The following is a 16,061-nucleotide window of genomic DNA, read 5'->3' on the forward strand; positions in this document are numbered from 1 at the left end:
TCAAATTAGACCACTTTTGATTCCCCATTTTCATCTATTCCTTTTTTATCTTCTTTATCTTTGTTCTCATCCTCTCTCATGCTTAGAATGGACTTTCCCTCTTTCTATATGTTTCAGTCTCCTGCCTTTGAAGGTCTAACTTAAGCAAGAAGCCTTCTCTGACCCTTCTCCCTCCCAAATGAAAGGGATTCCTTGTTCCCGCTTCAAATTTCTCAAAGTACTTTTCCTGACCCTCTTCTTTGTACTTATCACATTTTCTCATGTATCATATTTATGGCCATGTCTTCTCCTCCCAATCCAATCAGATCTACCTCAGGCATTTTTTGGTTCCTTCTCCTATCCCCAAGACATCCTTAGCATAGTTTCTTATTTATGGAAGATACTTGATGCTTGTTGAATTGAAATGATTTTAAATTGAAAATAATCATAGAATTTATCCAATCACAGAACTAAAAACAGAACTCCATTCTTATCTTATGTCTCCTCCTAACCACATGTTTAGTGCCTTTCTTGGAATTCCTGGCTACAAGGGAGGGAGGTTGGTCCTGGAATAGGGAGTGATGGGCCTCAAATTGAGCAGTTTGGCTGAGCCAGATTTGTGTTGGGCTGTCTCATTTTATCTGCCAACACTCCCAATTACAATAGCTCCCATTTACCAGGCACCTTTCATTTGGCCAGACTGAAGCAGGAGGGAGAAGGGGGTGGGGTGGCTAAGGTAGTCAGACTGTAATGCTGTAATGATACAAACTTGAGCCCAGGCAGGCAGGGAGACCTATCACAGAGGCTGTGATTTAACATTCCTGGCCTGGAGTCAAATTTCAGGGCCCTTATCCCCAATATGGCTTCTCATACCATAGCAAGCCAAACAGTTCGAGAGTGATCAGTCCGTGGGAAACCTGAAAGCTGTGGTGGCTGAGCAGACAGGGTAATCTTATCAGGGCGGCAAAAGAGAACGCTGGTTCCAGAGGAATCCAGAGGTGGCAAACTGGATTTCTCCAATAACAACTCTCTCTGAGCAGCCATAGATAGCTTCATGCTAGCAACCCCTCCCCACTCCCCTCTCCCAGAATTCTTGCATCTCAAAGTTCTGTCCTGACATTGTCCTTCCACAGGAATGCTTGTTTTTTGAGGATGTTTCCCCACTTTACAGAGTAGAAAATAGAGATATAGAAACACATCCAGAAACACTAACACTAATTACTCTAATTATTGGAACACACATTGATGACTCTAAGTACTTATCCAGGGAAAAATTTCATTTAAAAGGCAAGAGAGAGTAACCTAAGGGATGAGAAGAAAAAGAAAGATACAAAGTTCTGTTTAGCAAAGGTTTACTGCAAAAAAAAATTTGCCCACATGGCTCACTTTAGTGTTCCAACTTAAACATGTGTTTATACATTCCTATTATTTTCTGTGTATGTGCAAAAATGACCTTGGGGTCAGAGGACTCCAAGTTGTGTCCCAGCTCTGCTTCTTACAACCTATGTGATCTTTGGCCAAATTAGTTACCGCCTGTGGAGCTCTATTTTCTCACCTATAAAAAAATTTAAGCACTTTCTTTGCAAAGGTGGGGAAGTGGGTATTGAATATTGTGTATACCTTCAGATACAGTTGATACAGTGCTTGATTTTGCTGGTCTACTTTTTTCTCCTCACTTTTAAAATTCTTTTTATGAGGAAAGGCTCACTGGTGGGGGAGAGGGATAAGATAAATTCAGAAATAAAGATAGTGTTCAAAAATCAAGAAAAAGAAGACATTTTTTTCTTTAAATTGAGTGAGTGACCTCTAAAGTCTCTTCCCACTTAAATGCTGTATTTCAACTTTGAAGTCATTCTCGTTACCATCTGGGACATCAACTTGTTCTAGGAATAAAGAGGAGACAAAGACATTGAAATAAATCTCTTCTCCAGCTTACCAGATCCCCCTTCAGGCCCCAGAGAAATGGATTGAAAAGATCCATGTATAAATTGTATATTGTTTTTTGGGTTTTTTTATAATTATAAAATTTTTTGACAATATATATGCATGAGTAATTTTTTTAATAACATTATCCCTTGTATTCATTTTTCCAAATTATCCCCTCCCTCCCTCTACTCTCTCCCCTAGATGACAGGCAATCCCATACATTTTACATATGTTACAGTATAACTTAGGTACAATATATGTGTGTAAATCCCATTTTCTTGTTGCACATTAAGTATTAGTTTCCAAAGGTATAAGTAACCTGGGTAGACAGACAGTAGTGCTAACAATTTACATTCACTTCCCAGTGTTCCTTCTCTGGGTGTAGTTGTTTGTGTCCATCATTGATCAACTGGAAGTGAGTTGGATCTTCTTTATGTTGAAGATTTCCACTTCCATCAGAATACATCTTCATACAGCATTGAAGTGTACAGCGAAATTCTGGTTCTGCTCATTTCACTCACCATCAGCTGATGTAAGTCTCTCCAAGCCTCTCTGTATTCCTCCTGCTGGTCATTTCTTACAGAGCAATAATATTCCATAACCTTCATATACCACAATTTACCCAACCATTCTCCAAATGATGGGCATCCATTCATCTTCCAGTTTCTGGCCACTATGAAAAGAGCTGCCACAAACATTTTGGCACATACAGGTCCCTTTTCCTTCCTCAGTATTTCTTTGGGATATAAGCCCAATAGCAGCATAAATTGTATATTGTTAATGTGTTATCAAAGATTGCTAATAATACAATATTGTTAATATTGTATATCTTAATGGCCTGTTTTCTCTTGATCTAGCCAGAGAAATGGATTGGAAAGATCCTTGTATAAATTATATATTGTTAATGTGTTGTCATATATTGTTAATAATATAATAAGACAATATTGTTAATATTATATAAGTTAATGATCTGTTTTCTCTTGGTCTAGCCTTGAAATAACAAAAACATCCTTTTCTTTTGTATGATTATTAGGAGCTCTTTCCTTACTCACCCTTGTGATACCCCTCACCTCAACAGGTATTCTGTACACAGTAAGCCATGCATCCTTTCATAAATTCCCTTTCTGTGGTGGGACTTAGGCAAGAAGCCCAGCCTTATCCCACAATTCCAGTTTCTTGGGAGTTATCCTTAGAACTCACCTTGACCTCTCCCACACTTTCACCCTCATAACCATTCAGTTCTCAGGCTTCTTGAAGCTAGCTTTATCTATTGTTTCATCTCCATTTCTCTTCCTTTAAAAAAAAAAAAAAAAAAAAAAAGCTTCTGTGATCTAATCTAATTCCCTCATTTTACAGCTTTAGATGATAGTAATTACCAAATTTGGGATTTGAATCCAGGTCCTCTGGCTCCAGGGCAAGGTCCCTGCCCTTAACAACTCTTCAACTCAATAAAACTTGCTATTACTCCTTCGGTCCCTGTCTCACCTCATCACATCCATTTTCCATAGCTCCAAATGAATACTCCTAAAGTACTTCACTGACCATGTTATTACCTTTAGGATAAAATATAAACTCCTCAATATAGGTAAGGCATTTTCTCTAGCGTCCCTCATCTGGAAAGCTCATGCATTTTTTTGGTTCTTGCTTTCCTGGCATGCAACTCCATGTCTGGCACATAGTAGGTGCTTTTAAAGTTTGATGAATTGAATTGAAAGAGTCTAGAGACCATGGGCCATAACTTTCTGGCATAAAGATTCAGGCATTTAGACATTACCACAGGGATGCCCTGGCTTCAGTTCCTGACCTCAATTTGCTCACTTTGCTTAGCACCAGCAGGAGATCTGGGTGGTATAAATTACCCAAGCTGGGGAGATGAGGTTCTATCATCAGAGGCTGCTATAAATCCTTGTCTTGACCTTAGAATATCCCATATAATAATAGTAGCTAGTAATTGAATGAAGTGCTTGAAAATTTGCAAAGAACTTTACAAATATTATCTCATTTTATCCATAAATAAAGATGCTACATATATATAAATAGATGCTATTATTTAATCCCCATTTTACAGATGAAAAAAACTAAGATTAAATGACTTTCCAGACTCTAGATACTTATTAGAATTTAGGCCTTTCTCTCTCGAGGCCCAGTGGTCTATCTACTATGTCAACTAGTTGCTCTAAACATATATTTTCTATAAATATAAAAGAAAAAGCAAGATCTATCCTCAAGAAGTTTATGATCTAATTGTGTAGATTCAAAGATTTAGACCTGGAAAGATTCTCAGAGATCACCTAACCCAGGGCTTCTTTACCTAAGGTCCATGAACTCATTTAAAAATTTTTTTTGATAATTATATCCATATAATCGATTTTCTTTCTAATCCTAGGCATTTGAAAACATTATTCTGAGAATGGGGTCCATAACTTCACCAAATTGTCAAAGATGTCCACAATACACAAAAAGATAAGAACCCCTGATCTAAAATAAGCTCCCTCCATAATCCCTGCTACTGAGGAGGCTGAGGGATCTTTGAAGTCAAGAGTTCTGAGCTTCAATGTGACTAAAATCATTGTGGCGCCACACTAACTTAAATATCTGTGCTAAGTTAAGTACCTATGCTGAGTCAGACAACATGATGGTCACTAACATCTCCCCCAAGAGTGGAGCGGCCACAGGTTGGCTAAGGAGGGGGAACCCAACCAGGCAGGAAACAGAGCAAAGTCAAAGCTCCCATGCTAATCAGTAGGGGTGGCTAATACATTTCCATCTTGGACAAGATAGGAAAACATAGTCTTTAAAAAAAAAGGTTCTGTGATCTAATCCAGTCCTCTGTTGAGGTTTTCTTGGGGTCTCTGGAGCGGCCTTCCTTTCAGTTCAGTGATCATCACAAGTGCAGCCAGGTGTTAAAGTCCAATCTTTTATTATCTCTTTCAAAGCCTTGTCTCCTTCACTTGGGGCTCGGCTAGTTTTCTGGAGGCCTTCCTCTCTCCTTGGTTCTGAGAGCTTGAGCTCCCCCCTGCCTTCTCTGGCTTCTGAATCTCCCTGACTGACTCCTGGCTGAGGCTCTGAGAGCTTCTAGTGCGCTTGTCCTTCTGGCCCTGAGAGATTCTTGCTTATATGTCCCATACTGAGTGTATACCAATCATTACATAACTAGGAAACCATTATTTGTTGTAGGATTAAATCAATGCTAAACTAGATTTAACCATTGTCTCCTCAACTCCACTTAGTACCTTGTTTCAAATTCTGGTTGTAGGATCAGATCAATCATACTGAACCATGCTAAATTAGATAACTATTGTCTCTATCAAGTCCACTGACACCTTGTAAGAATCCTTTGTTTCAAGTTCAGAGATCTGGCCCATAACAATTTTACAGTTGAAGAAACTGAACTTTAGGTGATAAAGGCAGTTATTACCAGATGTGAGATTTGAATTCAGGTCCTCTAGCTCTAGGGTAAGAGTTTTAGAACCACTGCGGTATTCACTGGGCTCTTTAAAAATCACCACTTTTTATTGTTGGGTGGATCCCCTTATTTGCATCCAAAGATTCACCTCTTTAAACTTAGTACTTCCTGAAGTTCAGCTTCTCTCTCTGTCTCTGTCTCTGTCCCTCTACCTCTTTTCTTCTTTTTTTTCTCCTTCTTCTCCTCCTCTCTCTCTCCTCTCTGTCTCTGTTTCTGTTTCTCTCCTCTCTTTGTCTTTCTCTCTGTCTCTTTGTCTCTCTTTCTCTTATCTCATAACTTCCTTCCATCTCTCCTTCTCTGTGTCCATGTCTGTCACTCCCTTCTCTCTCTCTTATCTTCCTTCATTCCCTCTCTCTCTCCCTTATTTTCTGCTTTTGTCCCTATCTCTGTCTCTGTCTCTCTTCCTCCTCCTTCTTCTTCCCTTCCTTCCTTTCATCCTTTCCTCCCTCCTTCTTTATCTGACTCTCTATCTTTCTCTTTTTGTCTCTGTGTCTGTCTCCCTGTCTCTGTCTGTCTGTCTGTCTGTCTGTCTGTCTCTCTCTCTCTCACACACACACACACACACACACACACACACACACACACAGAGTATCTCAGGCTTATTGCTTTAGTGTGTAGCCAACAAACCTTGCAGTCTTGCCTGGCGCCAGTACCCAAAGGATAGAAAATAAATTTGAAACCTACCCCAGGGTCAGGTCTACAGCCTGGAAAATAAATCTTTTAAAAGGAGGTCATAATGCCTTATTCCTTGTCCCCTTTAGTTCCTTTCATAGAAAAAGTGCCATTTAAAAAAATCTTGCCAGGCTCCTCTGTTCTCAATCCTACTCTTTTCTTGACCTACTATCATCTCTTCCATTATGGCTGCCCATCTCCACTAAGTTCTGAAAATCCAACTATATTCCCATGGGTATTCACATCACTGATGTAGGGATTTAACTGAGAGCAGGAGGATTGTAAACTGGAGGATAGCAAACAGAAAACAGCCCAGTTACTGGCTGGCCATGCAGCCAAAGGTACAGGAACCCGAACCCTCTGCCCCTATTGCAAGAGCTCTGTCTTTAAGAGTTCAAATCAACAAGCATTTAGGGAACAGTTTTATGAAACATTTCTGTGTATGGCACTGTGCATGCTGGGAAGACAAATATAGGCCAAAGAAAAGATATTCCCTGACTTCAGGGAAGACCTTATATAAAAGGCAGAAGAAGAGAGAGGGAAGGGGATGAGGGAAAACTGCCCAACCTGGCAATGAAGTCTGGAGGGTGGGGAAAGGAGTGAAGGATGGCCTGACAGAGTTCATTTGTTCAACTCTGTATGACAAAGTCCATGGTGGTTTCTTGGGAAAAATATCAGAATGGTTTGTCTTTTCCTTCTTCAGCTCATTTTACAGGTGAGGAAACTGAGGCAAACACTATTAAGTGACTTGTCTACGATCAAACAGCTACTAAATGTCTCAGACTGGATTTGAAGTCAGAGCTCCCTGACTCCAGGGCTGGTACTCTATCAATTCTCTCCCTAGTCATAGGTATTTACTAAATGTTTGTTGATTAATTGATTGATTAACCTTTAGTTAAATCAGAATCATAGGAGGAAATTAAGGCTCTGTGCTTAGAGATCAGGAAGACTTGAGGTATTAATCTGCCTCAGAAAATTAATAATTCTGTGACCCTAGACCCTTAACCTCTATTTATTTTAATCCACTCAAGAAGGAAATGGTAAATTCCTCTAGTATCTTTGCTAAGAAAACTTCCCTGGGGTCAGGAAAAGTCAAAAAAACAAATTGAACAACAATAATCAGAATCATAGCAAGGGTGTGGTGAGTATGAACACAAACATAGGCCAAGTACCAAGTTTATTGGTTCCATGAATGCAGAGAGAATTCTATCTAAATCTTGTTTCTTCCTAACACATAGCACAGATTGCAGACATTGCTAAACTCTTAATAAATATTTGTTTCAGTAAATTGAATTTTGAAATGTGTGAGTAAGCTTATTCCAAGACCTACATGGCTCAACTGGTGCCATTTTGAAACACTCTTTTGCCTCGCCTACCCTGGATCTAGCACAGTTTAAGGTAGCAAGAAACAATGAAAGTTGTCCTTATGAGGGGAATATGGAGTCTCCTCCATTAGAAGTACCCTGTCAACTTTAATGCTACTCTGCCATACCCTCTCTCACCAGAAGAAAGACAAGGCTGTTTTGTTATATATTTCTATATTAATCGTGATAATCAAAACTGTACAACACAGGAGAAAGTGGGATCTGCCATTTGTTACTAGTGCCATCTTGGTGAAGTGGCAGATTCTGCTCTAGAACCTAAATTTCCAAGGTTCTAGAGTTGCCAGTCATTGACATTCAGTGAGCTTTGCTGGTATTTGCATCCTAGAAGCTGGTTTGTTCTTATCTATGCTGCTGTGGCTGGAAGGTATTTGTTTCCCCAGTTAATACCTCTCTGTCTACTTTCTGAGTATGAGAATCATGCAGAGCACAAGGCAGAAAAGGAAGTGTCCTGAAACCATTATCAGCATTTATTTGGTGGCCAAACCACCTACTTGCCACATCCATCTCTAAACACACCCTCTTCATAACCATGGCCCCTTTCTGTTCAGAGGAAGATATAGGTAGATTGGGAGGGCTCCTCCCATTGGGAGCAGAGGGCATTTCCCAAGATCGATCTAGCCAGAAATTGTCCTCATCTACCCAAGCAAACAATTAAAAAGCACTTGTTAACCATATAACCCGGACCTGGCACTGTACTAAGCACTGGGCTTTCAAATACAAAAGTAAGACAGTCTTGCCCTCTCCTCAAGGAGGGCTCATTGGTTCATCACTGGGAGGCAAACAAAGGCTCCTGGAATTAGGAGATTTCTACTGTTCATCTTGTCCAAACTTCTGCTTACTACAAGTACTGGCAGGGTTATATCCTAATGAATTTGATTTGATTTTGGTTTTCGGGAGAGCAGGTGTCTGCAAATAGGACTCCATGATTGTAAGGAACTCATCCGTAGCAGTACAGTCTTAACGAGGTACTGAAAGGTTAATGACTTGCCTCTAGTCACACAGCTATGTGTCAAAGACAAAGGCTCTGACCCTAGGCCTCTCTGACTACAAGGCCAGTCCCCTATCCACTCCCTTATATTTATCTGGAAGGTTAAATAATTCTTGCTTTATATTTTTCTAGCTCCTCCCATACATTATCTCCTTGTTCTCAAAGGCCCCCAGGGAAAGAGATCTGTATGGCTCCATCCCTCAGTTCCAAAGACTCACTCTTGTTTCATACAACTCTCTGGGTCAGCAGAGAGTTCTTATGTGTAATCTATTGAAATTTGAGCCTCTTCCTCAGCACAAAGAATGCTTTCTTCGAATATATCTTAAGCCCTTGTTTCTCATTCCTTTGGGGGAAGAGTGGGAAAGGTGAGTAGGACTGGAAGAAAGGATGAAGGCTTTCCCTTCAGAAGCAAGGAAATCTAGGAGAAAAACAAGAGGGAACATGAAGGCAATTCCATTTTACACTTTGCCTACATAACACTTGCCAGATTGGTGTATGCCATCATATTGAGAGGACCATGACCAGCTCCCAGGGAGTACTGTTACAGACAAGGTAACCCTTGAGATTTAAAATCTATTACTCTCCTTTCAATGGCAATGAGCCTGTTGGTCTAATAGGGTCAGCCGTCCTGGATTATCCACATACCTTTTTCTCTTGAAAGTCATACAAGGTCAGATCAAAAGGTGAACAGGAAATCCATATCCTTATCTGTATTTATATAATGCTTATCATGGTAATTCCTATACCTAAACCACAGAAACAAACCTTATGTGTATACTTAAGGTCTGTTAGAAATCAGAAAGTGCCAAAAAGGAAATATACCATGAGCAACTGCAGAATTTTATTTCTTTTTTTTTTTTTTTTTTTTTTTTTTTGCCAATAACTAGCAGTGTGACTCTGAGCAAGAGACTTCATCTCTCTGGGTAATAATAGCAGTAATCAAATATCTTACATTTCTATAGCATTGTCTATGTATCTAGTCATTTTCACATAGGTTCGCCTTCTCCTTCAATCACACCTAGAGTTTTTGCCAGGCAGAATCTTTTCTATTATGTTTCAATTCTAGTTATATTTTAGAGCTAGAAAGAACATTAGGGATCATCAAATCCAGACCCTTCATTTTACAGATGAAGAAGCACAGATATAGGGAGATTAAAACTTGTCCAATGTCACTAGTGATGGAGATAAGCCTTGAATTCACTCTAGTGTTTTTAAAACTTCTGGCATGTCTACCCTGGAGATCTGAATTCAAATCTGGTTCCAAAAACTTACTTGCTGTATGACCCTGGGTGAATCTCATAATCCTGTTTGCCTCAGTTTCCTCATCTGTACAATGAGCTGGAGAAGGAAATGTCAAACCACTCCGGTCTCTTTGCCAAGAAAACCTAAATGAGGTCACAGAGAGTCAGATATGATTAAAATGACTAAATAACAAAAACCTCTAAAGTCCTAGTATGGTTATATGCTCACAGAGGCATTTTTAAACTGGAGTCTGTGAATTCAGCTTTTTTTTTTTTTTTTTTTTTGAAAACTACATTTCAATATAATTGATTTCTTTTTAATCCTAGGTATTATTATTTTAGACGTGTGAACATTATTCTAAGTTGCTAATGGTGCCCATGACACGCACATATACACACAAGGTTAAGAACTTTTGTTATAGAAACTAAGAAAATACTTTTTAATTAAAAAGTGGGTGAATGTTAGGTTTACATAAAAAAGACAAATGTATTTGGGAGACAGTTTTAAATGCAATAATCCAAGGTTAAGTGCAGTCCTGGCAAAGAGCAGAAGGATGAACAAAGTAACTTCTAATGTTTTCTTCCAGCCTTAAGATCCTAGGCTTCTTTGCTGTTAAGAAGATTACTCATGTTGTTCAGTACATCAGCTACTCTTGGTAAATATTTACTGTAACCTCTTATAGGAAACTGATCTTCAGAGAAGATGCCAGCAGAGTTTCTATCAACCAATCAATAATCATTTATTAAGCACTTACTATATACTAGGCACTGTGCTAAGTATTAGGGATATAAAAAGAGGAAAAAGATTGTGCTCTCAAAAATCATATGGGGAGGGAAGGGAAACAAAATACAAACAAATATAAACAAAGTAAGCTGTATCGGATAAACAAGATACAGGATAAGTAGGAGATTATTAACAGAGAGAAGTCACTGGAATTAAGAGGAGTTGGGGAAGGCTTCCTATGGGAGGTAGGATTTTAGTTGGGATTTAAAAGGAAGCCAGGGAGATTAGTAATTGAAGAGGAGAGAGAGCATTCCAGACATGGGGAGCAGCCAGAGAAATTACCTGGAGCTGAGAGGTAGAATATCTTATTTATGTCGCAGCCAGGAGATCAGTATCATTGGATACTACGTCCAGTAGAAGACTGGGCCTGTAACAGTCTCCATTGAAACCAGATTAAAAAGTAATTGTTAATATTTTTACAAAAGATTCAAAATACAAGATAGCTAGATTAATTAATATGTGGCCATCAAGCATCCTTATATACAGTTTGTTGTTGTTGCTAGTCATTTTTAGTCATCTCTATTCTTCATGACTCTTTTTGGGGTTTTCTTGACAAAGATACTGGAGTGGTTTGCCATTTCCTTTTCCAACTTATTTTACAAGTGAAGGAACTGAGGCAAGCAGGGTCAAATGATTTGTTCAGGGTCATCAGACTGAACCAGATTTGAATCCATGAAGATGAGTCTTCTTGATTCTAAGTCTGGCACCTAATTGCTGCCTGTATATGCATTTTAGTGGGCTCTATTTCTATTTGAGCTTGACATCCCTATCCTAGAAATATGTCTTTGTTGTAGGTCCTTTCTTATTAAGCATTTTAATGGATGATTTGGAGAAAATAGAGAGGCCATGTTGGACACATTTGTTAAGGGTTTAATGTTCAGAAGGGTCAATTATGCAGAAAATGACAGAATCCCAGTTTGCTGTCTTCCTCCAAATTGATTCTAGATTCAACTTATCATTGACTTGTAGCACATATCCTAGAGAAGGAGATGGGAACATGCATTTATTAAACACTATGCTTCAAGTACATTGTTAAGTGCTTTAATAATAGTTAACATTTATTTAACACATACTGTGTACCAGACACTGTTAAGAGCTTTACAAATTTTTTCTAATTTGATCCTCAAAACTACCCTTCAAGGTAGATGTTATTATAATCACCATTTTATGATTGAGGAAACTGAGTCTGAGGGAATTGCATTTCTCAGTCTTTCTGGAGGGGAATCAGGAGCCCTCCTGCTTAGAAGAGGATATATTTTTGTTTTAGCACATCTCTGTAACCTTGAGATCATGAGATTTAATAAGAGAATGGAGCTCTGAGATCATTCTCTGCAGGTTAAGAAGCTAAAGCCCAGAGGGATATGGTCACCTAACTCATTTATAATTTGAGCTCAGACCTTCTGCTTCCAAACCCATGATGCTCTTTCTCCTCTCCCACACTACCTGCTATTTACATGTGGAATTCAAGCCTGATCTACCTTCCTCTCTCCCTCCCCATGTGTATTTCTAGATTTGCTCAGAAGATGTCTGGTCCTTGCCTTCTGGTGAGCTCCTGGCCTGTGACATCTAATGTAACAATCTACTATTTATGTTCTGCAGGAAGGGGAAGGAAAGAGAGAAGGGGAAGGGAGCTGGGGAAGGTAGGGTGTGGACACCCTGGGAAGTGATACAACCCAGAGAGATTTCTAACAGTACCATTAGACTCCACAAACTACAGAGCAAACAACAGGAAAGAGAAAAATGAGCTCTAGGACAGCAGTGGCAACACCTACAAACTTGTGGGAAAAAAGGGAAAACTTCTACCATTTAAAAGAATGTCATCATCTGCTGGAGTTCCCTTGGTCTTCTATACTTTTAGCCTCCAAATAGAACAGTTAAAATTTGTAGGAAATCCTGCTCATTCCCTGTCATTGCCCTTGAGCTTAAAATATCAGCAGAATAACAACAATAAAATAAACTTGTGCCCACCTTGTCTGATTAGAATAACTACACTTGGCCCTGAAAAAGAGGAGAAAATGAATTGTCTTCCCTTTATTGGTGAGATGGTGGACTATGGGTATAGAAAAATACATATACTGTCAGACTCAGTGAGATATTTAATTTTGCTCAACTGTTTACCTGCACACACACACACACACACACACACACACACACACACACACACACACACACACATCTTTTTCTTTTAAATTCTTTGTCACAGAAGATGACTCTCAGGTAAGGGTCAAAGAAGGAATTTATTTTGATTTGAAAGGATAGACAAACAAAAGATATCAATGAAAAATATACAAGCACAGGATGGAGGGAATTGTGGTTGAACAAGAATTCATATGAAAAAGACATATGAGTTTCAGTGGCCTATCAGATGCTCAAGAAAAGCAGGGGTATTTAGTGGCAACAAGAAAACAAATATGGTATGAGGCTGAGGCATTAGCCAATCAGGGCTTTTATCTTACACAATGTTCTAAATTCTCCCCAAACTCCAAACTCCATGTCAAATACTTGACTTTCCTAGTTAAATAACTCTTGATGAATCATTTAATCTCTTCCAGCCTCAATTTCCCCATCTATAAAATGGGGATGATAATAGCCTCCACTATTTGGAGTTGTAGTGAGGATCAAATTAGAACTTTGTAAAGTGATTTGCAAACCATAAAGCACCCTATATATACTAGCTATTGATGCAGATGTTACTTTCTAGGATTCAGAATTCTGCTATATCTAAACCCTCATTTACCTTTCCTGTTAGTGTCATTAGATGCAGAATTCTGGCAAGTGGCCCCACTTTTCCTTTCTAGTCCTAGTCTCGAGGCTTTCTATGTAAGAGTGCTTGAAAGTTTATAAGAGAAAATGGAACACACAAATTCAACAATTATATACCAGCAAGAAAACCAAAGGGGCAGCAAAATAGTACAATGGCTAGAGTGCCGAGCTTGGAATAAAGAAGATTTCTTCATGAGTTCAAATCTGCCCTTAGAAACTTAACTAGCTGTGTGACTCTGCACAAGTCACCTAACCCTATTTCCTTCAGTTTCCTTAATTGTAAAATGAGCTGGAAAAGGAAACGGCAAACCACTTCTGTATTTGTGCCAAGAAAATTTCTCCTCCAAATGGAGTCGCAGAGTTAAATATGACTGAAAATGACTGAATAACAATATCCACAATCCTACTTAATTATTAAACCAATTGTAACTCTCCTCCTTCTTCTTACCAATGAAAACACAAGGAAATACAGATACACAAAAGGAAATACACACACACACAAAATAGAGTTATATCCCATTACCTCAAAAATCAGAACCCAACATAGGTCATTTGCCAAAGTTAAGACAAATCAATCCCTTTTCTTCTGGAATAGGTAGGAAGAGAAGGAGAGGTATAAATCTAGAGACTTGCCCTCTAGTTCCATCACTAATTGGGGGCAAGTACTTTAATGGTTTTTCTCATCTGTTAAATGGGGATGAAAAATTTCTCTCTTATAGGATTGCTGGGGAATCTAATAGGTCAACAGGGTGAGTGCCTTAAAAAAGCATAAAGTGCTGTATCGATGTAAGAAGTTATTATTATCGAGTCTGAGAGACAGGTAGCCCTTCTCTTGTGAGCAGTGGGCTAACTTTTCCCAGCTCAGCCTGGGAGTGGAAGTATGGTGAGGGAGTGAGAGGGTGTAGGTCTTTTTTTTCTCCTCTGATGGCCAGCTTCCCTTTCAAACTGGCAGCAGCTGCTCTAGACTGGGGGCCAGGTGGGCCCCTAGGTTCAGATCTCTCATGTTGATGGGCTAGTTGGAAACCACAAAGAGGAAACCTGGTAGGGAGGGGAGAGGAGGAGAGGGTTGTACTTCCTGACTTTCCCCTAGTTCGAGACTGAGCTTTTGATCCAGGCAAACTTTGCAGTGAGCACAGAGAGGAAGTGGTGAGGTGAGTGTGTTGTGTGGAGGGATTGGGGAGTGGGGGACAGTGGAATAATTAGGGAACATCATGGAGCTTACTAGATACACCAGATTCATCAGTGTCTTATACTCTATCCTCAAGTCAGAAAAAAGGCCTTGGTCCAAGAACTTGTAAGAACTTAACAGATGAAACACCAAATTTTAGAAACAAAAGCAAGAAATAAGGGTAATAAAAGTGAAAATGGACACTATAGGCCAGGGGAAAGGAGAACAGATGGACAGTTAGGAGATATAGAAGTTGGATCTTACTCTTCCACTAATCATTTGTAAGATCTTGGGCAAATGATTTCAACTTTATGGGACTCAATTTACCCATGTGTAAAATGAGGGAGTTGGACTAAATTTTCTTTAAGTTCCTTTCCTTTAGTCTTCCCTACTATGCTTTTGGAAAAAAAAAAAAAAATGACTGTCCTCCTTTCCTCAAGTACCTTCCTTCCTCACTTCCACCTCAGGAAATCCTTCATTCCTTTTAAGGCTCACCTCCTTCAAGAGAGATCCTCCACAATTGCCAGTGTCTCCCCCCACTTATATAAATTAATTACCTTGAATTTATTTTGAATATAGTTTATAAATGCTTTTATGTGCAGAGATTTGTCTTTTCCCTCATGATAGAATATAATTTTCTTGACTTAGAATTATTTCACTTTTACAGTTATCAGTCAATACATAATGAAGTACCTACTATGTGCCAAGCACTTAGTAAGTATTTAATACATGCTTGTTGATTAAACAATATACAGTGTAATCTGGGAGAAGAAGAAATCCATTATCCTGCATTAGTTAATATGTTCTACCTCATGTACAGTTCTATGCCCCTGGGGTGGAGAGATAGAGAAATGATAGGAGAGATAGCTGCCCCAAATGAAGTATTTATTAAGCACTTGCCATGTACAAATACAAATACAAATAGAAAAGCTGAGTTGGTTTTACTCTAATAGAGACATCCCCATCAATGATCTTCTTGCTCAAGATTGCTGGGCTGGGATAAAGTAAACCCATGCTCTGGCTCTAGAACTGGCACTAACTTTCTGTGTGATTTTGGGCAAAACCCTTCTCTGAAAATTGAGATGTTTAAGCTTGATGTTCTAGGATCTCTTCCGTCTAGGAGCCTCACTCCCAGTCTCAGGGACATGACTGAAAAGGGAGTGGGGTTGGGTGAGACTTCTTGGGCAGAAGCTGCCCAGAGGTAGACAGGGTTTGATGTCAGAATTGTCCCAGTGTTTGTTTGGCCATGGATGGCTATGTGGAGAAGGATTATTTAGTGGATTGGTTATGCGATGGTCACTGAAATCCCATCCCTCTGAGATTCTATGCTATGCCCCAGTTATACTCCTCCAACAAACAATCATGGCGGTGGGATCAGAATTGGAATTCTAAGGATATTGAATACACATTTCCCATAGGGTCCAATGTACCCCTAGTCCAATCCTGATCACTTTGTCTTTCTCTAAACCTTATATTCAAGAGACATGATACAAGGCACGGATGGGCTAAAAACAAGACTGTTTACCAGACCATTGGGGGGGGGAAACTCATATTCCCCAGATACTGTGTGAGCCCTTGTACCCTTCTACAAGTCAGAAACTTCCCTTGAAGAAGTTGTACAAAGAGAAAGTAGGGGTTGTATGTTAAGAAATGTTTAATAAATGATTGTTTAATGAATTCATTATATTA

General features: G+C 39.2%; 1 protein-coding gene across 4 annotated transcripts in view; it reads left to right on the plus strand.

Annotated features, from left to right (window-relative positions):
• RCSD1 (RCSD domain containing 1) overlaps positions 1–16,061 on the plus strand; it is an 89,715-nt gene that overhangs the window by 9,157 nt on the left and 64,497 nt on the right. The window lies entirely within an intron of this gene.

This window comes from Sminthopsis crassicaudata, chromosome 4 (genome assembly GCF_048593235.1).
Source record: "Sminthopsis crassicaudata isolate SCR6 chromosome 4, ASM4859323v1, whole genome shotgun sequence".
Classification (NCBI taxonomy): domain Eukaryota; kingdom Metazoa; phylum Chordata; class Mammalia; order Dasyuromorphia; family Dasyuridae; genus Sminthopsis; species Sminthopsis crassicaudata.